Source organism: Cervus canadensis, chromosome 5, assembly GCF_019320065.1.
Source record: "Cervus canadensis isolate Bull #8, Minnesota chromosome 5, ASM1932006v1, whole genome shotgun sequence".
Classification (NCBI taxonomy): Eukaryota; Metazoa; Chordata; class Mammalia; order Artiodactyla; family Cervidae; genus Cervus; species Cervus canadensis.
Window position 1 is genome coordinate 92,972,664 of NC_057390.1, and position 25,727 is coordinate 92,998,390.

Genomic DNA, 25,727 nt, shown 5'->3' on the forward strand with positions numbered 1-25,727 from the left:
ATTGTATATTGAAGCAATTTCTGACCTAAAACTTCACTGTTTATTCTCATTTTGAAAGAAGCTAGAACATTTGGGGGTGTCCCCTGATAGTGTCATGAACCCCCAGCCCTGTGCCTTGCTGCACCCGATGGATAACTTGGCCCTGACTGAGGGGCCACACTCCCTCCTCCACAAATTCAGAATCTGAAACCACTAAAAAAACACAAACAAACAAAAAACCCAGCAAGCCTTTTTTTTTTTTAAAGAAGTTTGGCACATGTTCATTTGGTGGTAAAAATCCATCTTGACTCGACGTGAGGTTCTGTGTAGTATTTGGGCAGCGCTGACCACCACCCCTACCCTCACTCCCGCCCCCGTGGTCGTGTTCACCTGTAGATCTGCCCTCCTGAACAGCAAGTTTCTTGGGAATAGGGCATCTTTGTGAATATAGATGTTAGCTATTTCTCTGTAGATCCATGATTCCCTCTTTCTCAGTGAACCTAAAGTTATCAGAAGTGGAGTCCAAAGCCATGAGCCAGCCCTGGTGGTGGGGGCGGGGGGGGCGAGGTATCTCTGGATATGGGAAAACATAATGTTTTCCCATCTGCTCTAGCAGGTATGAGGACAGTTGCTCTTGGGTCCTGGGAGGAACACGTGGGGGCAACATCACGGCAACTCGTAATGGAGACGACGACACTCCGTGAGCATTGGCCCAGTGCCAGGCACTTTGCTAAGGGTTACTGTGAATTACCTTGTTTGTATTCACAGCAGCTCTGGGCCGAGGCAAAAACAAGGTGTGGGCAGGTTCGGTGGCCCGCCTGAGGGCACACCAGGTGAAGTGATGGAGCAGAGATGCAGACCCAGGCAGAGGGACTTCTGGTGCCACCAGGAAAGGCCTGAGTCCGGCCTGGCCTCCAGAGAGCAGCCTGAGCTCCGGGCAGTGAGGGCTGTCAGCAGAGGCAGGAGGGGCTGTTTGCACTTCAGTCATGGTGAGGCTGGGGCTCAGGCAGTGCTGAGCCGTGAGATTCGAGGCCACAGGTCTCAGCACGAGCCACGGAGCAGAGCAAAGGGCCAGGCCACCGCCCTTGTAGGGGAGGTCCTCTCAGTTATTCCACATGTCTTTGCAGTCCCAGGTGCTGGGGACGCAGCAGTGAACAAGACAGACATAGCCCCTGGCCCTTTGGAGCGTGTCTCTTTGAGGAGGCAGACAATGAAGAGATGAGATAATTTCCAGACTGATAAAACCAGTTACTGGAATAGGAAAGATGGGGGTGGGAAGGAGGCTGTTTTAAACAGGGTACTCAGGGAAGGCTTCTAGGAGGGAGGGTCATATGAACCAAGGCCCAAAGACTGGAAGGAGGCAGCCATGCAAAGGAATAGCACATGCAAAAGCAATGGGATGGGAGTGAACTTGGCCTTCTGAGAAATGAAAGATCAGTGTGGCCCAGCAGAGCGGCTGAGTAGGAGAGGGGAGGGAGGCAGAGGGAGGGAGGCAGGTGGGCAGGTCCTGTGGGCCAGGGGAGGTTTCGGGGTTGGATCAGAGTGCAGGCCCCCCTGGGGCCTCTGGGGGGTCGCACACAGGAGAATGAGGTGCACTGTTCTGTATTTTCTCATTGTCCCTCCTGGGACTGGGTGGAGAGTGGTCCAAAGGGAATAAGAATGGAGCTGAGAGCATGGTTCCATTAAGAGACTGAGAAGCAAGGGGCCTGGCACCAGGGCAGAGTCAAGGAGACAGTGACCAGTGGTTGGACTAGGCTAGGTCTTAGAGGAAGAGCTGACAGAAACCCACATGACTCTGATACGGCGAAGATCAAGCTGCACTGTTTAGCACCCAAAAGATTTACTACTTAAGAACCATAGAAATAGAGTTCCAGGAATTGAGGTAGTGATCCACACTCATGACCGCCCTATCCACTTGGGCAGTGCACACCCTGTGCAGCTGTCCCTGGCAGCCCTGACCGCAGCCAGCTCTGACAGCTGAGTTGTGTTGGGCACCAGCCTCTAGGAGGGTGGCGAAACAGATACCAACAGGGAGCTGAAGTGAGGAGACCCCAACCCAGACACCGCAGAAATAACTGGGGGGACTTGGGAGTGAGGGTGAGGTGCTGTGGATAAGAGGTGGACCCTCTTACTGAGGGTGGGATCAAGGCAAGAACTTGTGGCTGTGGCCCTTGAAAAATCAGGGTGGATTGTTTTTGCCTCCTCCTGGGCTTAAGGCTCCCAGACCTACCCTGATTTCTCTGGCAAGTAGGTTTGGGGTGGGTGTCCCAGGGGCCCCCACAAACCTGCAGGGGGTAGGGGCAGCTGGCATGGAAGGCTTGCTTTGGCCCCGCTAAGCCTGCAGACCACCCCACTGCCCTCCCTCCTACCCACCCTGGGCCAGCTCTGAGGCTGAAACCTTGGAAGGCAAGGGGCAGTCTTCACCTGTGCTGGGTAGTCTCCAGTTGCCGTCTGGATCCGCCCTTCAGCACCCTGCCCTGTGCCCCGAGGCTGACCTGTCTGGATGGCCTCCATGGGCTCCCTTGCCTTCTCGTTTCCGGTTGGGTTTGGCCAATGGCAGGTACCAGCAGTTGATGAGAGGGTGGGAAGAAAGTGAGGACAGTGTGTATGCCCAGCTCCCTCCCTCTAGACCATGACTGTCGTGATGGTGTGAGGGCAGTTGGCCACGCCTGGTTTGAATTCTACGTCCACCTCTTAGTAACCACGTGCCTTCTGAAAGTTACCTGTCCCCCCTGCATCTCAGTGTCCTCATTTAAAAACCGTGGATGGTAACCCCACCTTCCCAGGATGACTGGCGGGAGTAAGTGGATCTGTGTGAGTGCAACGCCTGCCACGCTGTGGGCACTCAGTAAATGCTGGCTCTCCTCCTTCAGTAACTAGGAGCCCCGTTACCCTGGGTTTCTAACACACTGGGACTTCAGGAGGGCACTGGTCATTTGGCGTCTCTCCAGATGGCCTCTTTTGAGTCTTCCCTCTTTGCTTTGCACGTCCTTCGGTCCCGAACCACTCCTGCAGGGCGTCGCAACCAGCAATCCTTTTGTCATAAGAGTGCCTGCCTGCCCCTGCCTTGATCTGCAGCCTGCGTGTGAAGTCTGCTTGGCCACAGACGATAATCCTTTTCACCTGGTGGGAAGCAGCCTCGTGGGCAGTGCACAGGTGCACATGCAGACGTGACTTGTAACATTTACTGAGGGCTTGTTGATCCCCGTGAGATTGGTTCCTTTATTATTGCTCAACTTTCAGTTGAGAAATAAGTCAAGAAACTGAGGCTTAAGGGGTTCCTTGACTTGTCCAGGGTCAGAGTGGTTACATGGCGGACTGATCTTGAACTTGGGCAGTCTGGTGCCAGGAGCCTGGCCTTTCAGACTCTGGTGACCTGCCTCTGTCACAGGGAAGCCTCAGCTCTCCAGGCTCCAAGGACCTAGCCATTTTAGATCATCAGGGTGACCGAAAGCTACCAAGTTATCTCTCGAAACATCCAATGCTTTGAAATTTTTATCCATTCTCATTAAGCTTTTCACACAGACTTCCCTCAACACACACACACACCACCCACTAGCCTCTGAAAATCTTGGCTAGTCACGCTCTGCTTGGTGACTCAGTCATCTTGAATAGCCCGACTTTACTGCCTGTAAGCTCCAGGCAGCTGTGTTTGTTGTTACTTTTCTAGCTCTCCTTTCCATGGCAGCAGTCACCTTCCCTTCCCGCCTCCCAGCCTTCTCCGGATCTGTTGCTTCTCGCCAGCCAAGGTCCCAGAAATCCAATAGGATCATTCCTGAATAAGAGTAGCAGGGCACTGCCCTGGTCTAAAGAGCTCTCTTGCGAGTGAGGTACATGAGAGCCAGTGCCTGCACTTGATCACAGCAACTGTGGGGGCTCAGAGGCCTTCAGGGCTTCCAGGGTCTGTGCGCTCACAAAACGCCTGCGTCTGCCACGCACTCACAGTGTGCCTGGCGTGGTGGGAAGCCTTTCATGTGGAGCATTTCATGGAATCCTCAGAAAGAGAACCTCCCAGGAGAGGTTGTGTCTACCGTCTTCCGTTATAAGTGATAAACAGAGCTCAAGTCCAGGGAGTCGACCCACTGCCACACAGCCAGCAAGCCACAGAGCCAGGACTTGGACCTGGACGTGTCTGCATCCCGAGTCCACAACCGTAACAGGCTTTATGTTCTCAGCCACCCAGCAGCAGGAGGATGGGCAAGTTAGGGACGTGCCAACCCTCGTTGCTTCCCTTGTCGGGCAGCGCTGTTTGTGCCGAGTCCCCAGGATGGTTGAGATGCCACGTCCTCGACACAGTCAGCGAGCGCTGGGTCTGTGGTGCACATCATTTCAGCCCCTCCCAGCTCAGATTCTCGAGCTTTGGCAACTTCGGAATCATCTGCGAGCTTGTGACTACAGTTTGCCAGGCCTCACCACCCCCCGCCCCCTACTCCGAGTTTCAGATTCTGTAGGTCTGGGGTAGGGCCTGAGAGTCTGCATTTCTAAGAAGTTCCCATGTGGACCTCACTGTGGGAACCACTGCTCAGGGTCCACGAGCTTGCGAAGAAGGTGCATCCGGGCGCCCAGCTGAGACCACGCCCACTTCTGACAGCCGTCTCGCACGTGCAGGTCCTGCTTACGCGCCGCGCCGGGAGAGTGTGGTCTGGCTTTTTGCAGCCGTTCCTGGGAGCCGGCTGGTGGCTTTGTGTCGCCCTTCCCTTCTCCTCCACCAAAATGACCCGGGAAAATGTAGTGCTTAAGCAGAAAAGTGGTGTCTGGGCTGTGAAACAAGGTTCATTCGACCAATTTTATTAACATGTCTCTGACTTCCTACTGCTTTGCTGGTACAGAATAGGAAATAAAATTTAAAAATATTGAAATGAAAAAAATAATAAATCATCCTGTAGAAAGTACTCTTTCTTAATAATTTTTTTTAAATTTATTTTTTACTGTGCTGTGTCTTCATTGCTGCATGGTCTTTTCTCTGGTTGGGGCGGGCAAAGGCTACTCTCTAGATGTGGTGTGTGGGCTTCTTGTTGCAGTGGCTTCTCTTGGTGTGGAGCACAGGCTCAAGGGCGTGGGGGCTTTAGTAGTTGCAGTACATGGGCTCAGTAGTTGCGGCTCCCAAACTCTAGAGCACGGGCTTAATAGTTGTTGCGCACAGGCTTAGTTGCTCCGGGGCATGTGGGATCTTCCCGGACCAGGGATCAAACCCATGCCTCCTGCATTGGTATGTGGATTCTTTACCGCTGAACCACTAGGGAAGCCCCCAAAATTAACTTTTATAAATTATCAAACACCCCTCCCCCCTCATTAAAAAAAACAAAAACAAAAACAGCCTTCTGAAGTGTTACTCAGGGCAGATACACTTTCCTTCATACTTGGAACTTTGGGTGTATTTGTTCACTGGTATGATTGGTGTTCTCACTTCCCCCAGCAGGCTCTAAGGGTGGGGCAGTCACCTCGAGTCACCCCTGGGTCCCCAGTGCTCAGCATACGGCAGTGGGTGCTCAGTTGGCATCGCTGTTGGGTGGATAAGTGAAGGGCTTGGTGGCACAGTCGTGGGTGCTGGGGTGAGAGGGACCTGGGTTTACGCCCAAGGCCTGTCCTTCCTGGCCAGTGGCCTTGGGCAAGTAACTCGTCTTCTCTGCCTTCATTTCCCCTTTGTCAGCTGGGGATAGTAAAAGTGATACCTAGGTTTCGTTGGGTTGTCGTGAGAATCAGATGACATGAGGCATCCAAAGTGCCTGCCAAGTAATAAGTGCTTTATTTTTTCACCATCATCATCCTACCCGTGTACTAGTACAGAGTGTGAGCTCTGAAACCAGACCTCCCACCACTTACTAGCGGCGCAGCCTTGAACACTTCATGTTGCCTCTCTGTGTGTCTGTGTCCCCGTCTGCAAAGTGGGCATTCCGAGGCACCCACGTCACAGAGTTCTTGTCACCAGCAAGGACACACGCGTGTAAGGTGCTTCCACGTCTGCAGGGCCTGTGGAGTGGGTAGCCCAGCTGCACGAGGAGGACACAGGGCAGCGGGGATTGGGGGGAGACACAGAGCACCCCGAGGGGAAGGCCTGCCCCCCAACACCCGCAGCCCAGGAGAGAGATTCGCAGTGGAGCAGGGGAGCACGCCTGGGTGGAGAAACCTCCCCGGGCTCCTGCCACTGGAAACCCCTCTTCCTGGCAGCTCCGCCTCAGCTGGTTCTGATTACCCTCATGGACTCCAGAGCGTGCTGTGGTGGCGCCCCCTCCCCTCCGCAGAGCCGGCCCTGCCGGCAGACGTCACCCCGCTTCCCGCTACCTGCCAGGCTGGGCTGCGCGCGAGGCGCCCGCCCCCACCCCACCCCGCCCGCTCGCCGGCCTGCCATGGCCTTTCTTCCTCTGCCAGGCTCGTTACGGGCACCCCCAGGCCCGGCCCTCCTCCCTGGCATTGTCAGAGCAGCTTTCAACACCTCGAAACCCACCCTCCCTGTCCCCTCTAACGTGGAACCCAGACCAGCCGGTTTCTATGTGTGCAGAGCGTTTGGTAAACAGAATGCTTGAGCCCTGACTTGCTGGAAGGGGCGATTCCCAGCTGACGCCCCAGACGCGCGCAGCCTATTTTGGGCCTCGTCTCTCCTTTTTCTCTCCCTGGCTGAGGTCTGTGGTCACCGTGTTCACGTGGGCCCCCTGCCTCCTCCATGCCAGCACCCACCATTGCGGGAGTCGGAGGACGTAGGAGCCGGTTTCAGGTTCCTTTCCTAGCCTGGGCCCCGCCAGGTCCCCAACCCCCTGCCGCGCCCCCACCCACCCACCGGGCTGCACCCGTGGATGCCTGGTATCCACTTAGTAAATGCTCTTGTCCCCGCTCCCCCCCGTGAATGCCGTGATTCAGCACACACAGAGAGGAGCTTCACTTAAGAAAGAAAGCATTCACGGCCGCCATCCAGCTCCAGCAGGCGCCGGGAGTCAGCTGCCGGCTCCGCCCGCCACCCTTCACACACAGAGGGGTCTCTCCTCCTCCTCCTTTTTTTTTTTAATGACCCACAGTCTCTTTTGGTTGCTGGACCAAGTGCAGTTTAAATCTGTGTTCAGAGCACCTCATTAATAAATAACAGATTAATAGTCTCCTGGAATCAGGAGACCACCACCCAGTCCATAAAATGTGTGCTACAGGCCCACGTGTGCCCGGCGCCGGGCTGGGCTCCTGAGGACACCGAGCCGGCCGCCTTGGGATCCCATCCGCAGCCAGGACCCCTTCCGTGTCTCTCCTTCACTCTGCGTTTTAAGAACTCCTATAAATGATCATTGCTGCCGTGTGTGCTGTGACGTTTGGGTCCCAGGTGAAGCTCTTTATCACCTCAGGGAGCCCATGGCTCCTTGTCATGAACACAATGATGCTGATCTCCACCAAGTAGATGAGGAAACCCAGCCTCAGAGAGTCAGAAGTCTCGTGCAGGGTCCCCCAGGGCCAGGTCTTGTCCCCCCAGAACTGACACGGAGCTCCGTTTCTTTACTGTTGCAACACAGACCGTCTCTGTGAAACACGCTGCTAGTGTTTGGTGAAAAGAAGTGCCTCACCCGCTTCTTGTTAACAAGCTCTACCAGCCCTTCCGACCCGGCCGGCCAGGAGTAACTAGAGGATGTTTGTCGAACAGAACCGAGGTGGTGGTTTCCGGTCCCACCAGTCTCAGCTGCCTCCCCATACCCACCCTGGTGACTCTGGGGGGTGTCCCAGAGGAGGGAGGGTCCTGGATTCGCAGCAAGGGTGGTTTAAGATGATATGGGTGCTTCTCTTCCCCAGAGCCAAACCAGGAGGCTCTGGGTGAGTCCTTTGCGAAAATCGGGTGCCTCCTACAGGGGAGGGACCAGGCACGTGAGAACCCTCAGCCCACCATGGAGCATGGTAGTGCCCCCGGCAGCTGAGAGTAGGGGGCTGTGTCCTTTTCAGCCCCCTTCCCTCTCTGGGGAAGAGGAGAAAGAGGGTTATTGACATATAGCCCCTGAAATCTGGGTCACACTGAACATGGAAGCTGGTGTCTGTTTCTGGTGTGATGGTGGTCGTGGTGGTTTAGTCGCTCAGTTGTGTCCAACTCTTTACAACCCCATAGATCATAGCCCTCCAGGCTTCTTTGTCCATGGAATTTCCCAGGCAGGAATACTGGAGTGGGTTGCCGTGCCCTCCTCCAGGGGATCTTCCCCACGGAGGGATTGAACCCAGGTCTCCTGAACTGCAGGTGGTCTCCCGCATTGCAGGCAGATTCTCTATGGACTGATTCACCAGGGAAGCCGTTATTTCTGGTGTAGAGGTTTCTGGAGGGGGCATGTGTGGGATCACCAGGCTCAGAGAACATGGGTGTCTGGGAAGAGATGGCTTCACCTCCCACTCGCGTTGGCTCTGGCCTTCCCAGGATGCCAGCAGCCGCCCCAGACGTTACTTTGTCTCCAGGTGAAGGGGGCAGAGGCTGGCAGTCGGGCAGCAGCTGCGGCCACCCAGATGACCACCGCATCCAACAGTGGGACACTCAGCCTAGAGAAGGGTGAGGACACATGCCCCTTGTGGCAGGGAAAGGGTGCCTGGCTTCCTTTCAGCCATGGAGGGGTCAGGCTGGAGATCCGGATCACCTGCATCAGAGGGACCCAGACCAGACCAGGTGTTCCCGACAGTGACAGGTGGAGCCCTGTGAGTGTAACTCATTATCCCCCGGGAGAGAATGGGCCCAGGGAGGTCTGCTGGAGTCCAAAAGGTGTTGGGAAGGAGGTTCAAACAAAGAAGATGGCCTTGGGGAAGAGCTGAACACCTTCCATTCCATCCCCTCCAGGCCCCCAGGAAGGAGGAGAGAGTGAACAAAGATGAATTGAGCTTTGAATTGAGTTTGAATCAAGTTTTCAGATAAACAGAACCGAGTCTTAAATCTTGAAATGCAACTATGCTAATAATGGGAAGTGGCTGCAAAGTTATAGAATCTGGCCCAGATTTCATTGAGGGACCAGCTGCCCAGAATTGCAAAGGGCAGTCAACACAGCGCAGTTGGTGAGTGGGTGTTGGAGAGAATAAAGCATTTCATGTCTGGACCCCAGTGGACTCCAGTTCCGCAATAACCTAGTAATGATTACCTCAGTCATCCAAGGACCCCAGGTTGGGAATCACCAGTCTGGCCACCTGAACCTCCCACAGATGCGCAGAAGGGTGGGGGAGGTGCGGCATCTATGCGGGATGAGACCCGCCAGGGGCGCCCTGGCAGCAGAGGTGAGGGGTGAAGAGGGAGGAGAGCGAAGCAAACAGGAGGGTCTCCGGAGCGTTATTGAGCTCTGCCCTCTGCGCAGGGCTTTCACAGGCCTCCTTCTCACCCACACTTGAATCTGGTCTAAGCACAGCACGTCAGCCCCCAGTCAGGCGGGGTGGAGGCTCTCATGGGCCGAGCAGAGTTTCTGCCTGTTTGTCTTGTTATGTTTCTCTGAAGCCAGGGACAGGGGTTCTCTCTGCCCTGGTTGCAGCGCAGTCAGATCCTGACACCACAGCTGCCGGCGGCCTGACCTCTGCCCCATGGAGCGTCTGAGTGACCGAGGCCAGGGCCTGAGGGGCAGCAGCACAAGGGGTGAGAGCGGGTTGTGTGCAGGCCACAGGCTTCCACTCGGGCCCCCCTCTGGCCTCCCTGGGGTCTGTCCTGGGCTGCCCCCATTCTGGGGTGCAGCCCCCTGGACCTGTGAGCCATTCTGGGATTCTTAAAGTCCCTCCCCCTTTAAAAGCTGGTTCCAGGAGAGTTTTTGTTACTTGCAACTAAAAGGGTCCTGACTTACACAGCTGCCCGCTCCTCCGCCCCATCACCTTCTTTCATTTAAGAACTAGTTCCTGAGTGCCTGTGGTGGAGCAGAGCAGCCATGGTCCTGGGCCCTGGGGGCTCAGAGACTGGAGCGGGCAGGCGTCCAGTAGTCAGCAGGTCAGGCAGACGAGGTGTCAGACTCCACTCTGTCCCTTGCTGTCCAGGTGACCTTAGACGGGTTATTCAAGTTCTCTGAGCCCAGGCTGCTCACGACTTCAGGAAGATGTGATGTAGGACTGGCCACAGGCCTCAGGAATGTGAAGTCGCTCAGTCGTGTCCAACTCTTTGCAACCCCATAGACTATAGCCCGTCAGGCTCCTCTGTCCATGGGATTCCGCAGGCAAGAATACTGGAGTGGGTTGCCATTTCCTTCTCCAGGGGATCTTCCCAAACCAGGGATCAAACCCAGGTCTCCCTTACTGCAGGCAGACTCTTTACCACCTGAGCCACCAGGGAAGCCCGTGGGAATCCGCCTCCTGTAATCACAAAGGGACTGATTGTTACAGAGGAGCGGCCCGAGGTGGGCAGGGGGTTCTGCAGGGAGTGCGGTGTGAGCCTCAAGCTGAGGAGTGAGTGGGCTGTGTCCAGGCGGTGGGGACAGTGCTCACATGGTCGTGTCCACAGCCTTATACTCCATGATATGGTGTATGTAGAGACCAGACAAAATCTTCTTCAGTGTCAGAGCCAGGAGTTCCAGCCCCTTTGCTCACAGCTGAGGTTACGGGGCTGCAGGGATGGGGCTGCGCCGCTTAGAAGGGGCAGGGCTGAGACAGGAGCCCAGAACCCAAGGCCAACAGCTGGGCCAGTGCTCGTGGAGTGCCCCGGCCATCCAGCTGCTGGGAGAACTGGAAGCACGTCCCGGGAGCTGGGAGTCCTGATGAGAGAGGGCAGACCTGCACCTGTCATCCCAGGCTGGCGCTAGAGGGGAAGCCGGGACCATCCCAGGAGCACGCTCACCCGGCACAGTAGATGTGTCTGACAAGCTCACAAACTGCCGCCGTCCCCAGGCCGTCAAAGAGGCCCCGGAAAATAGAGCCCTTCGCGCCAGCTGTCAGCCCACAGAGCGGCGTGTCGCGTGAAGTTCGGCCACTGAGGGATGGAGTCTGGATCCTTCTCAGCTGTATGACCTCAGGCACCCCTGCCAGTGTCCACATCTCTCAAGGGGGCGTAGTACTGGTAGCCCCCTCAGGGAAGCCCAGTGCTGGACATCCACCAGGCACTCAGCCAGGAGGACTCACCAGTTTATTAGTGCATTAGGGTCATGGTGAGTGGTGTGTAGACAGTACCTTTATCAGCTGTGAGTTGTAGCTCAAACCTACTCTGAATTCTTCGTGTCTGTTCTGGTGCTGACAGAGCTGAGCCGCCGGAGTTTGGGCCCCCCAGGATGGCTCTGTCTCCCACTGGCCTCACCCTGCACCCCAGCTGTCTGTCCTTCCAAGGGATGGGAGGTGATGCTTCTGGGGATGTGTGCCCAGGCCACAGGGCTGGCAGCGCCTTGTCTGGACTCGTCCTGCCTCAGAGGAAGGTCTGGTCAGAAGAGGGGTCACGCAGCCCCGTGCTGACACGGGAGAGGACCTGGTGAGGCAAGTCCACAAGCTACCCTGTGCCCCCAGGCTCCAGGAGGCTGCTGGTGCCGCCTGGGGCTGGGAGAACTTTACAGACCTGCCCTTCCTGGGTCACTCTGCCGAGGGAGGAAGAAGCTGTGCCTTCTGGGCGGTGGCAGACTTCACCTGTTCACGCCACCCAGTCTTCTCCTTCTCGGGAGGGGTCCCTACTCAGTGCCGTACAAACACTCCTGAACCCAACCTGACGTGTGCCCAGCCGTGCTGGCCACAGAGGCTCCTCCGGTGGACAGGACCGGGGCAGACCTGTGGGGAGATGGATGCCAAACAGCCATCTGGGTCGTATGACCCCTCCAGGACCAGAGCTTAGAGAATGTGCTTTGTGAGTAGCGGTTGGGTTAGCAGAGCGAGAGCGAAGGGGCAGAGGAGCTGAGGCGCCCTCAGCGGGGAACTGGGGCCAGGCAGGCTCAGACCCTAACCCCAAGTCACCACTCTGTGGGTGCCCAGAACCTCCCCCGACCTTGCCATCCATGGAACAGCTGCTGTGACGATCCGAGACAATGCAGTGTGTCCCCACAACCATCTTCACTAATCCTACTAACACTCTGGCTCAGTTTGCTCTTTAAATCTGCTTTATTCTTCTCTGTGATATTGAGGGTCTGCTCTGCTACAGCGTGCTAATATAGACACAGATGTCCACGCCTGGACCACGGATCCTCTCAGCGGAGTGTGTCCACACGTTGGTTAATACTGGTGACACATGTTGATCCCTGGTCTTGAGGCTCGGCAGGTGGTGAGCTCTGGACACAGGTCAGCTTGTAGGCTGTTACCACCATGATTGTTGTTCCCATCGTCATGGCAGCAAGCCTGTAGGAGGAAAGGGGGAGGGAGCTTGGGCCCTCTGGTTGTTGTAGCCCCTCTTCTCCACCCCAGGAGGTCTGTCCTCTTCCTCGTCCTCCCACCTTAAGTGTTGACTTTGGAGCACTGGAGAAGGTGGTGAGGCAGAGAGGGCCTGACTAACAGGGTCAGATGTGCGCATGTTCACACCCAGACCCTGGAGCAGGCCGGCACCTGTGTAAAGCCGTAGCTCTGATGATGGGCGCAGTCGTGACTGGGCTGGACAGGGCGTGCCACGGGCTGGCAGTGGGGCTTGGGGCCTTCCCGGAAGGCATCTGGGGCGTCCAGCACTTAACACAACGCCTTAGTGCCTATCGGTGTTGGGACCTTCCCAGTTCCACTACGGAATGAGTCCCCTGGGCCTTCTACCAATGGAACCATCCACCAGAACCTCCGGGCGGCCTGCGGTCAGCTTGGACAGAGGAGTGTGTTTATGTGAAGGACACACCTAAGTCCCAAGAGAGCTTATTTCACAACAGTGGGGTTACAGGCAGTTATTTTTCTCATCAGGCTTTTCTGTTTTCTAGGATGAACATAAATTCCCTTTAATCAGAAAAGAAATGTTCTTTTAAACCTTAAAAAAAAAAAAAGATAGTATAGATAGGGAGCATTAAAGATACATAGACAAGCATGGGGTCAGTCTGGGAGTCCCTGCTGGCGGAGGTGGAGGATAGGATGGTGGAGAAGGCATGCCGGGCAAAGGAGGGCAGAGCAGGAAGCCAAGCCTTCACTCAGGAGGCTGGGTGCCCCCAGGGAGGGACAGTGGGCCTGGGGGTAGGCAGCCGCTGGGGAAGGCCAGCCGCCAGAGGGAACAAGAGAAGCACCAGGGAGGGGCAGGACTGTGGGGTACCGTGGGGTGGGCCCAGGGTCCTGCTGAGGTTGAAAATCGGGTGTCTGGACTGGCTGGGGGCCTCCTGCAGCACCGTGCAGTCTGCACTCACCTGACCGAGGAGGGGTGCTCGGCTGAGGCCCCAAGTAAGACAGGGGTTCAGGTGCCCAACCTACAACAGTACATAAACTCTGACAGGAAAGAAAGAGGTGAGCTCAATCGCTTGAGACATCTGTGCCAAGCTGAAATTCCTTCTTACTCAACCTTCAGATATTTTCTAAGTTTGAGAGATCCTGCAGGATACGAGCTGCCTCCCTGCTGGCCGCCTCGGTGGCCTGACTCACTAGCCACCCTCCGGGGTTTCCAGCACGGGCGCCTCCAAGCCAGCCACTGGGCTGTGTGCTATTGCTGCAGCCAGAGATGCACGTGTGCGCTCATGCCAGTGGGTCCAGGCTTCAGATTTCATGGGCACAAAGAAAAGTTTAGACTCTCACAAGGCTGCCAAATTTTTTTCTTTTTTGATGGTGAGTAAAGAGAATATTAACTATCATCGTTGTTTCCCTGAGGAAGAACATTTTAATACCAGCAATGTAAGCAGGCCATAATCTCAGAATAAAGGATATTTTTTTGTCCCAAGTAAGAATAATTTCCAGCCTTTTGCTGACATGATTTTTTAAAGGTTTTTTTTAAAAAAAAAAAATGAATTCTTTAGTTAAAATGTTTTGAATATGGAAAATTACAACATAAATTTTACTGCATGCTTCTGCCTTATATGTAAATGTATCTTTGGTAAGGATTTGTCATTTTGGAGTCTGTGTTCAACAGCCCATTCCAGGACTTAGCGTTTTTCACAGCTCTTTGCAAAAACCCAGCCTCACAGAGGTCTATTACTGAAAATGGGAGCGGCCCTCTGAAATGCTCTTTGCTCCGTCTGGAACATTCTGGGAGAACATGGGTCTCATGCCTTTTCTCCTGCCTTCTCCCCAGGTGCTGGGAAGTAAATCGCGGTGGCAGGGCGGGTTTTGGGCTAGCCAAGGCGGTGGCCGTCCTACCTAGCAGTGACAAGAGCCCAGGACTGAGCATCAGAGGCCTGGTCACCTTCCAGAGAGGAGGTGATGCCCCCAAGAGGGGCTCAGGGGCCGGCAAAGACACGGTCCTTACAGACAGGCCCAGCAGGCAGGGGTGTGGGAGCCTCCGTCTCAGGCACCCAGAGCAGAGTGTCTGATTAATGGCGGTTCGGCAAGTTCACGAGCGAGTGCCAGCCTCTGTTGCAAGTGTGGGCCTGAGATGCTGGGCGGAGTGGTCCCACCTAACTGCGTGGGTGAAGGCCGGTGGGGCAGCAGGAAGGGCAGGCACTGCTTGGAGGAGGCAAGAGCCGTCCTGGAGGGTGGAGTGAGGTCAGCAGGCCTGTCTGCGAGGAGAAGCTCCAGGTTCTGTGCCCATGGCTGCCAATACGCTCCCAGAGTCACTGCGGGCTCACCAGCCTTTCATGTGCCCCACGGGATGGTTAACCAATTAAATGAGTGAGAAGGGGGAGGGCATGAGGTTTCCTGGTATTTGGGGAGGGAACCCCAAAGTAGGGAACTGTTGACTGTTCATGTATGTATACATGTATACATGTTTACATGTATGTATAAAAAATACATGTGTTTGTTGCTTTGGTGAGAAACAAGCCTGCCAATAAATAACGGTGATTTGAATAAAGTTTTAACTTAACTTAAAGATGAATGCATTCCTTTTAAAAATGCACCAACAACCGGGTGACCCTTGATTTTTTAAAAGCACCGAAAACCCTACCAGTTCCAGCACTTACATTTCTATATTTTTGTCCTGTTGTTCATTTTAATTTTCTTGGTTATTTCCCTAGTTTGACATCAGAATGCTTCTTATTTTTGCTGTTTTATTTTGCTTTTAACCACTGTAGATGTCCCTGCAGTGGATACCTTTGTGTGTGTGCAAGGTTTTCTCTTTCTTTTAAAACTATTTCCTAAAGAACATGTTCCTACGAGTGGGATTACTTAGTCAAAAGGTATCAAAATTCTTCTGGCTTTCTAATCCCTAATGTTTTGCAGAAAGGTTGTCCCATCCTACCCTACTGCCAGCCATGTATGGGTTTTCCCGTCTCACCACAGCCTTGCTCGCTGGCAGCGTCAGTCTTATTTTAAATGTAATGATGTAATGGATTTTAGATGGCAGCTTTTATTTGTTAATTTACGTTTCTGTGTCCACTCTGTCTCTCTGCTCAGAGCCCCGGTGCTCTTTCTGCACGTTCCCCTGCCACGACTTGATCGCTGGCGACCCCCAGGCATGAATCCCGAATGAATGAATGACTGTTGGGGCTGGACTTTCTTCCTGTTTGTACGGGAACTACCTCAATCGATTTTAAGGGGGAAAGACAGTGGAAAGATGTTTAAGCTATAAATAGATTTGGTGACACCTCTTATTTGGTCAAGGTGGTCCCAGTAATGAATGCAGACTCTGTGCTTCTGGGAGTATGTTTATGTCTCATCTGAATTCCAGAAGACATCAGAGTTAAAACGTTAGTGCGTGATGTGTAATTTAAGTCAGAGATGAAAGAGCCCCCATCAAAAACAACCTCCTCTTTCTAGGGGTCCCGTAATTACCAAAGTGGAGTCTCCAAGAGGGGCAGGACTCTGGGAAGGAGCCTGTCTGAAGGGAGCTCCAAGGCCAGCCCCTGCGCTTGGCCTCACCCTGTCCTCCCAGCCCCCAGAGAGTCGGCCTGAAGAGCAACCAATGGAGGATGGGACAGCCTGTGACCAGCCCCAGACCCCTCCTGGGGCCTCGGCTCTGCAGTCATCTTTGTTGCTGCTGAAGTCCTGGACCATCCCCAACCCCCACCCCCCCAGACCACCTCCTTCTCTCTTCTGGGCCCCATGTCCCAATGACTCCGGAGGCTGGAGGCTTACCCCTCAGGTCTGATGCTGCCTCTCTGACTCTGACACCTGGCCGGTGCCCCCCCACCCTCATAGTGCTTTAGACCTATCAGGTAACCACTGCATCCAACCTGGCTTCTGGTCCCAGGATCCCACCCCACCGTGCCCAGAGCTGCCAGCCTCACGGATGGTAGATGAGGGGGTTTGTGAGCTCTGAGTTCCCCAGAGTGTGGACATGCACTGCTTGTGGGCCTCCTTATTTTATTTAAGAACTTTTAAAAGATGTATTTATTTGGCTGCGCCCAGTCTTAGTTGAGGCACACAGGGTATTTGATCTTCGTTGAGGCATGAGAACTTTTAGTTGTAGCATATGGGATCTAGTTCCCTGACCAGGGTTGAACCCAGGCCCCCTGATTTTAGATGGCTCGTAGATAACCCCTCTTACTTTGATAGGGCTTCCCCGGTGGCTCAGACGGTAAAGTATCTGCCTGCAATGTAGGAGACCCAGGTTCGATCCCTGGGTTGGGAAGATCCCCTGGAGAAGGGAATGGCAACTCACTCAAGTATTCTTGCCTGGATAATTCCATGGACAGAGGAGCCTGGCAGACTATAGTCTAGGGGATTGAAAAGAGTTGGACATGACTGAGCGACTTTCACTCACTTTGACAGCTAAGTGTCATTATTAGTGTGATTAGCAAATTAAATTTGAGATTTCACTAAAAAAATATAGGTTAAAAATATATAGCAACCCAGCAATTCCAGTCCTTATATACCCAAAAGGACTGAAAACAGCTATTCACACAAAAACTTACATTTGAGTGTCCATAGCAGCTCTATCATGGTAGTGAAGGGGTGGAAACAGCCCAGATGTCCACCAACGAATAAACAGATAAGGAAAATATGGCATATGCACACAGCAGGAGAAGGGGCTGACAGAGGATGAGATGGTTGGATGGCATCACCAACTCAATGGACATGATCTTGAGCAAACTCTGGGAGACAGTGAAGGACAGGGAAGCCTGGCATGCTGCAGCCCATGGGCTCGAGAAGAGTCGGACACAACCGAGTGACTGAACAGTGGCAATATGGTGGAATGTCATTCAGCCACAAGAAGGAGTGAAGTACTGCACCAGGGGACCCTTGAGCACAGGACGCTAAGGGAGAGAAGCCAGATGCAGAAGGCCACATGTTGTGTGATCCCACTTGTATGAAACGTCCAGAGCCGGCAAATCCATAGAGACGGAGAGTGGATGAGCCTAGGATGGGGGATGGGGAGTAAACTTGGTCTAGGATTTCCTTCTGGAGTGATGGAATGTTCTGGAAACAAGCCAGCGATGGTGGGTTGTGCAACACTGTGATGGTATTGTCACTCATGGCGAATTTTGTGTTTATTTACACCAATAAAGGGAAAGGCTACCCACTCCAGTATTCTGGCCTGGAGAATTCCATGGACTGTATCGTCCATGGGGTCACAAAGAATCGGACATGACTGAGTGACTTTCACTTTCACCCCAATAAAAAAAATTATACTGTAGATGTGCTCTGCTGGCAAAAATCATGAAGGTGATATGTAAATGAAGTTAAATAATGTTAAATTTAAATGAAGTTAAAATAATGTTACCATAAATAAAGCATACCAAGAACCAGAGCTCCAACCCCCCACCTTCCAGAGAGGTCTGTTGCATCACTGAAACCTGCTTGCTGGGCGGGGGGAGGGGAGCAGGGTCCAGCTTTACCCTCAGTGTCTGCGTACCTTGGTCTCACTGCAGCCTCACTGCAGTGAGGTGCCCTCATTCCCCCTCATTTTACAGAGCTGGCCAACGGCAGAGCCAGGCAGGCATGCCTTGCCTGCTGCTCCAGACCCTGCGGAGGCCCACATCTTCTTACCCGGGGATCCTTGGGAACCGCCCAGTTGGGGTGTCACCTACTGATGATACCTGCTACCCTTGGTTTTCAACAGTGGGGCAATTTCTTTCCGAAACTCATTTGTCAGCTATGGAGTTCCTCCCTCCGATGCCTTCCCAGGAGTGAGTGACCACCACCCCCAACCCTGGACAAGCCCTCCCTTTCTGACTGGGGTCAGAAAGGGCTGTAGGTCACAGCGGAGGGTCAGCTATGTCATTTTGCTCTCGGCCTCTGGTTCCACCTTTGCTCTGAGCAGCGGCTCTTGGACTAGAGGAGGAGCCCAGGGAGCCAGGGGGCTCTCTGTAGGTGATCTGGACCCACTGATGCCGTTCTAGGTGTAATAATTCACTGAAGGAGAGATGGGGCCCGGCTCTGCCTCTCGCCAGGCGTGTGACCTCAGACCAGTTGCCTCAGCTCTCTGATCGTGAGTTTCCTCATCTAGAAAGTGTATGAAATGACATTTACTCTGAGGACTGTACGTCTCCTTTTTTGTTCTTATCATCACAGTTTCAGTTGAACAGTTTATTGGTTCAATTCCTTGTTGACTGTCTGACCCTCCTCCAGGCGGTCAACCCGACACAAGCAGAGGATGTCTTGGGTGTGTTCCTTGCATTTCCCTAGCATCTAATCTAGCATTTTGATAAAGGTTTGTTGAATAAAAGGATAAATGAATGCCTGGGGGCACTGAACACAACACTCAGTACATAATAAATGCTAACAGAGGTTAGCTGTCTTTAGTGTTGCGATTATCATTATTGTGGGCTTCCTTGGTGACTCAAGATGGTAAAGCGTCTGCATATAATGCAGGAGACCTGGGTTCGATCCCTGGGTTGGGAAGATCCCCTAGAGAAGCAAATGGCAAACCACTCCAGTACTCTTGCCTGGAAAATTCTATGGACGGAGGAGCCTGGTAGGCTACAGTCCATGGGGTTGTAGAGAGTCAGACATGACTGAACAACTTCACTTTCACTTTTATCATTATTGTTGCTCTAGGTGACATAGTAAATGCTTTCATACAGTAACTCTGATCCTCAAAACAAGGTTGGAATATGCTCCTCTTGCAAAAATGGAAATCGAGACTCAGATAAAGTAAACAATTTGCCCATGTCCCCTAGAACTGTTGACCTGACCACGAAGCCCACAGCCTGCCACTTCCCTGTGTTCCTCATCAGTAGCTACAAAATGCCGAGTCGTTTTGTACAAGCTGGGAAGTGTGTATGTGATGTACAGTTGTACCTGTTTGAGCGCACATGTCTGAGAAATAAAGCAAACATGAAATAAAGAAATAAAGTTCTGTGGGAAGCAGGGAAGTCCTCAGAAGTTACAGTTACTCAGCCGCCCTAGGGTCCTCCCCCTGGGTACAGAGGAGCTCTCTCCCTGTGGACCACCGACCTGGGCTCTCTCTGCCGGTCCAGGAGTGGGCAGCTCCCTGCTGGATCCGGGGTCTCCGTGAAAGAGAGGGAGCCCCAGCACCCACTCAGTGCCTGGTCGTCAGGCCCAGGAGGGCAGGCAGGCAGCACGTCTGGTTTTTCTCACTGTAGTTACCCTGGAGCCCGGTGCAGAGGCTGGTGGAAACAGCACTCAGCAACTTCCCAGCGAATGAAAGAAATGAATGCATGCCTGGCTGAATGAGTGATGGAACAAATGAACAGACAGATGAACCACCCGCTGTGTGCCGGGCCCTGTGTCGGCTTGCTTACGTTCTCTCGTGCGATGCTTGGGTGGACCTGTGAGGTCCGGGCAATTGAGATGAGAGATCCAGGGACCAGGCTGTTCACATGGGGTCACCCGATGGGCTGGGTGTTCAAACCTGGGTCTCCCTACTCCATGTGCCACTCTGAAGGGTAGAGCGGGTTCCCTTTCCCTAAACAAGAGCACCCCTCACAGCCCTGTGGTGGAGGTGGAGGACAGCGAGAAGGTAGAAGCCAGGAACGAGCTGTTCTCAAGGTGGCCCCATCCTTGTTCAGCCCTTGCCGTGGAGGTGACAGGATGAGGGGGTGGGAGGGGGGCTGGCAGACAATGTGAAAGGGTGGAAGGTGCATCCTGGGTCCTCCTCTCTCTGTAGACTGGATCTGCCAGAGAGTCATTTCTGCTGATATCATCAAATCACCCCAGCCTTGATTAGTGACCTTCTTCAGGGGGATAAACATCCCTCACCTGATTCATCCCACCTCCACTTGAGGAAAGTTAGTTGCTCAGTCGTGTCTGATCTTTGCAACCCCATGGACTATAGCCCACCAGGCTCCTCCACCCGTGGGATTCTCCAGGCAAGAATACTAGAGTGGGCAGCTATTCCCTGCTCCAGAGGATTTTACTGACCCAGGAATCGAACCTGGGTCTCCTGCATTGAAGACAGAATCTTAACCATCTGAGCCACCAGGGAAGTCCTCTGCTTGAGAAGGGCACCATCAGAGCCCGTCCCCGGCTACAGAGGCTGGAACTCAGCGGCTGAAAGGCTGAGGAGGTTTTCTGAGGCAACCGAGAGCAAGTCAGTGGCAGAGTTGGCCCTCCCCACAGACTGCCTGGCTCCAGAGCCCCCACCCTGCGTGGCACCCCAGGCTACCTTCCCAGACTGGCCTCCAGGAGACCACTAATCCCCAGAGGCCAGGTCCAGGTGCCATTTGGAGTGTGTTGGTGGGCCACAAATCAAACTCTCCTGCCTGAGCCCTTGCTAATCCACTTGGAACTAAGTCCTGTTCTGGCCTGGAGATGTTTGCATTCCCCAGAAGGACAGCTGCCCCCTCTGAGGACAGGGCCCATGACTCAGCCCTCCAGTCCTGGGCTAAGAATCTCAGAGGGCAGTGACCACAGGGCTCAGCTCCTGACATGAAATGAAACGGGAGGTTCCCCCCCTGCTCCTGTTGAACACAGATTGGGACCAGTCAGACCTAGACTCCAACCATGGCTTCTCAATCCACTGGCCCGGAGACCTCTGAGAGTCACGCTACCACCCTGCGTCTCCGTGTCCCCGTCCGGGTGATGGGGGTGATGATGCTTTCCTGGGAGCCCTGCTGGTAGATGAACTGAGGAGATGTCTAAGCCCCAGAGCACAGGGCCCGGCTCAGGGTCACCCCACAGATGCTAGTGTTGCCACCCCACCTTGGCAAGCTTCACACATTCATGTGTTGTCCTTTGGGGCCAGGACAAGGAAGGGTAAGTGTCAGAGCCCAACTCCAAAGTGAGGCCTGGGGCGCATCCTCGGCTCTGCCATGCATGGGCTGTGCAATCTTGGACAAACAACTTAGCCTCTCTGAGCCTCACTTCCTCGTCTGTTGAGTCAGGACTCCATGAGATTCCACAGATGCAGCAGCTCTTAGCCTGGTGCACAGTCCAAGCTCATGACTGTGGTCGCAGTTCCCAGTTCTCTCTTGCCTGAGGCTCCCGTCTCCCACCCCGTGCCCTGAGGCAGCCTCCTGTCCCAGGAGCCTCTGTGAGCGCCTCACTCCTGGGTCCCTGTGTGTCAGCAGGTCACCTGAGGGTCTTGCTCAGAGTAAGAGCCAGGCCAGGTTGCTGTCAGGAAACCCTGATGGAGGGAGAGGAGTTGGCCTTCACCCAGAGCCATGCCCACTGCGCCCCCAGGAAATAGGACGTTTGCAATATATTCTTCCTTCACTGTTGCCCTGATGCAGGCATTCTGCTTTAGCTGAGATGAGCTTTTTTTCAGTCTCCTTACTGGTGTCCCCAGGCACCCTCACCTCCCGCCCAGCCCACCTCCAGATGAGCACAGGCTCCTGCTTCCTGGGTGCCAGGTGCTCTGGGAGTCATCGGCAGGAAGCGCCCTCCCCACACCCACTCTGGACTTGACAGAGGCACCTCTGCCTGTGCTGTTACATCCCCTACCTGGGTGACCTCTCCCCGGGGCCCCGCAGAAAGGCGATCCTCCGCAGAGCTCGCCTGCACCCTCCACATCCAACACAGCCATGCAAGTCGCCAAGCGGGCGCCTGCTCTCTGTCCCAGCCCCTGGGCGGCGTCTGCAGGAGGGGTTTCTGGGCTTCCCAGACTGCTGACGAGGGAGTGTGGTCAGAGCACATGTGATCTGCTAATACCACTTCATCCAAAAGTCTTCGTCTTCCCCTCCTACCCTCAGTCTGCGATGGTGAAACATTCCCATCAACTTATGGAAAAAATGTGCATTGACCAAAATGTCATGGCATCCAAAATCATATACCCTCTTTTTGGGTCTTTATACTTAAGTACCATAATTAACTAGGAGAAAATATTTTTCTTCTTAAAAAAATGAAAGCAATTGACAGATCACCAGATGTTCGGACATTTCATGCATAAACAGTCCCTCCTGCTTTGAGAAGCTCCTCCTCCCCCAGGGAATCAGTTGGGCCCGCAGTTACCATACACCATTCTTAGTCATTGTGGTGGAAGGTCGGGTTCAACTAGACCCAAGCTAAAGGGGCCCCTACAACTCACTTCAAGGGTCAGGGTCACTTCTATGGTTTTTGTTTTTTTTTTTTCCTTTGGGGGAATTCTGTTTTTGTTTGGGGGTGTTGTTTTTGTTTTTGCCTTTTGCAGGAATTTTGTTGTTGTTGTTGTTCAAATATTTATCCAGGGTTATATCTAGGGAGGGATCTCTTTCCTGGGACCTGGGACACACTCCAAGGAAGATACCCTTCCTTGGGTTAGCTCTCTTCTCTCAGGCCCCCACATCCGTATGTTCTTTCTGTCCTTCAGAACTGAGGAGAGTGGCTAAGGCAGGGACCTTCCCGTTTCTATCTCACATACCACTGGTTCCTCTGGGGTCTCCCATGGGAACCCAAGGATAATTGATAATTACTAAGTAAGCCTGTACTAGAGTATTATTTTTTTAAAGCAGTTTTGTGCCCTTATTTATTTGTGTGACTAAAGCCTCTGTTGACTGTTTCTGCCGACTTGTACACATCATGAGATTGGGGACCATGCCTGACTATACGCCTGTGTCTAGAATGTGGGATGTGTGAAAGTCACTCAGTCGTGTCCGACTTTTTGCCACCCCATGGACTATACAGTCCATGGAATTCTCCAGGCCAGAATACTGGAGTGGTTAGCCTTTCCCTTCTCCAGGGGATCTTCCCAACCCAGGGATCGACCCCAGGTCTCCCGTATTACAGGCGGATTCTTTACCAATTGCAGCATTCTTTACCAACTGAGCTATCAGGGAAACCCATTATGCAGGAAGCGCTTAGTAAATATTTGTAGCACGAATGCCCTTTCATGCTGACATCACTGAGTGGGCTGATCTCTAAGTGCGTCACCCTGTGCGCTCACAGCGTCCTCTCCCCATGGCTGCCTGCCACCTTCCTTCTTGCTCCACACCACTTCCGACCCGTCAGCAGATATGCTTCCAGGCCCCTTCGGCTTCTCTCTTCCCAGAGGCTGCAAAGCACCCTCTGATGATGTAGCCAGGAATGAATGTCTCAGTAAGGGTAGTGTTCCCAGGTGGCTCAGTGGTAAAAGAACCCACCTGCCAATGCAGGAAGTGCAGGAGATGCCAGTTTGACCTCTGGGTCGAGAAGAACCCCTCGAGGAGGAAATGGCAACCCACTCCAGTATTCTTGCCTGGAGAATCCCATGGACAGAGGAGCCTGGCGGGCTACAGTCCAATGGGGTCGCAAAGAGTCAGGCGCAACTGAGCCACTGAGCATGCAAGGGCAGCTTTGGCCCCAAACCCTGGTAGCACGACAGTGCGTCATAAAGAAGAGGAGAAGGCAGGACTGAGAAAAGCTGGTTGCTGCAGAACCAACCAGAGTAGAAGTCTGGGTCTCATGGAGGTGACCAAGAGCCTAGAGTCATGGAGGTCAGGTTTTTCGAATCATTTCCCAAGGGTGTTGAGTCCGGCCTAGAGTCATGGAGGTCAGGTTTTTCGAATCATTTCCCAAGGGTGTTGAGTCCGGCAGGCAGGGGAGAGGCAGCACACAGAGAGTAGGTGTGGGTGGGCCTTCCAGTCTGATGCCTGACCCCAGCCGGTGGCAGCCAGGTTCCCCTCCAACCTCCCTTCCACCCAGCAGGCAATCCCAGAACTAGCAAGGGCGTGGCTACTTCTGGTGCCCCCTGCTGGTGAGGGCAAGTGCTTCGCCTGCCTGGGTAAGATTGGCTCACAAGCTTAGTTGGGGTAGCGCCCCCTACAGACACAGATGGCTGGCCCTGGACGTGGCTGGGCCGAGGTGGACCTTATACACAGCGTGACCTGGAGAAAGGCACCATAGAGACGTCCCCCAAGGTGGAGCCGCAGGAACCCCTGCCCCATGAATGCTGTTTCCCAGGACAGACCTACAGGACTCACATCCTCACGTCTCCATCATCATGAAAGGCAGGGAGAGATCCAAACACCTGAGCTTGAAAACCCCAAATAAATTCTTAGTCAGATGCCTTCTTTCTTCCCAAGGGGCCCAAGGAGAGTCTTTCGGTATTTCATTTCAGCAGAATCAGAAAAGAATTTGCTTTCAGAAAGTGAAAATCAGTTTGGATCTAGCCTGCCCTCCACAAATCTGTTGCTCCTTTCCCAGAGAATGCAGGGATTGGTGATTGAGGTTTAGAATGTCGTGTTTTGTTACACAGTTTCCATTGAGTAATGACTGAATCTGACAGCTTTGCCTCTGCCGCCATGATTTTTTTGCTGTTGTTGTTATACTTAAAGACTAGGTGAAGTGTGGTCACAGATGCTGTGAGCGCATTTGGGGAAGTGGAAAATACTTCGGTGATTGAAGCAGCCGTCCGTGAGCTCACTCTCTGGCCGGTATCCTGGCGGCCTCGGACGTCCAGGGAGCTTTTCCGTGCACAGTAGCGCGAGTCCCTGAGCCAGGGTTGGAAAGACAAGCTGGAGAGTGTTTTGCTTGGCACGTGGGCAGCCTCGGTTCTACCCAACATGAGGCAGGTTTCCGAGGCTTTCACTGGGGGAATCATTTTGCATTTCCTTTTGGTGACGTTAGCAACTCTGGAAACCCTTTCCAGCCCTGAGAAATACGGGTATTTAGCTTGGAGACACCAGAACTACAGGGCTGACCTTAACGGGGTGGCTGTGGAGTGGGTGCTTGGCAGCCACGGCCACTCCTGTCCATCGAGCAATAGGATGGCTGTGGCTGGAATGAAGAGCCACATATGTGCAGATAAAGACTCAGTGTCCCGTTTGGTCATCCCCTACTCTGTGCTGTGCCCTGAGAAGGCAGAGATGGGAAAGACAGGACCCTGGCCCTTGAAGAGTGTGTGATAGATGCTGTAATGGCGGGAAGGGCGCCGAGTCTGAGAGTCCAAGAGGAGCCCGCCAACAGCCAGGAAAGGAGGCCGAGTGGGCCAGGGGAGTCCAGGGCTCTGCCAAGCTCAGAGGCACGAGGCAGAGGGCTGGTCCAGGGAATTGCAAGGGGCCAGTGCCCAGCTGGAGGATCCCGTGAGCAGAGGGTGGAAGGGCAGGCCAGAGACACAGGCGAGAGATGGACCCCAGGAGCCATGAACACCTGCCCACTGCAGCGGGAGCGTCCTTGGGTAATTTTAACTTCTAGAAGGGCATGGTTTGATGGGGTTTTAGAAAATCACAGGGCAGAATAGATTGGAGGTGGAGACCAATGGTGATAACGAAGTGTGAGCAATGGCCTGGAGACAGATCACAGGTAGTCACTAAAGGTTTGTGGCCTTTACATTGAAAACTGAAGACTGGGTCTTCAACAGGAGCCTAGAATGCTCAAAAAACCTTTGGGTCTACTATTACGTCCCTTCTCCTGGCCAAAAAAGTGTTTGCTTTTTTGAAGAAAGGGAGAGACAGTGATCTTTTCTCTTTTCTACTTCCGAAAGCAGTCATAGCTAAAGACCAAAAAATTATACAATTGTATAAAACAGAAAATAGCCCTAAAATTCTATCCCTGAAGATGTTTGCCATTAACAGATAGGAAAAAAC

The 25,727-nt window shown here is 53.7% G+C and overlaps 1 protein-coding gene and 1 long non-coding RNA gene across 10 annotated transcripts in view; one reads left to right on the forward strand and one right to left on the reverse strand.

Moving 5' to 3' along the window:
* RALGPS1 (Ral GEF with PH domain and SH3 binding motif 1) overlaps positions 1 to 25,727 on the forward strand; it is a 296,430-nt gene that overhangs the window by 205,934 nt on the left and 64,769 nt on the right. The gene's annotated exons all lie outside the window — the stretch shown is intronic.
* LOC122442177 lies at positions 11,940 to 21,853 on the reverse strand. The gene is made up of 2 exons (XR_006269564.1): positions 21,691 to 21,853; positions 11,940 to 12,192 (listed from the first exon to the last, which is right to left on the reverse strand). It is a non-coding gene; the product is annotated as an uncharacterized LOC122442177 (long non-coding RNA).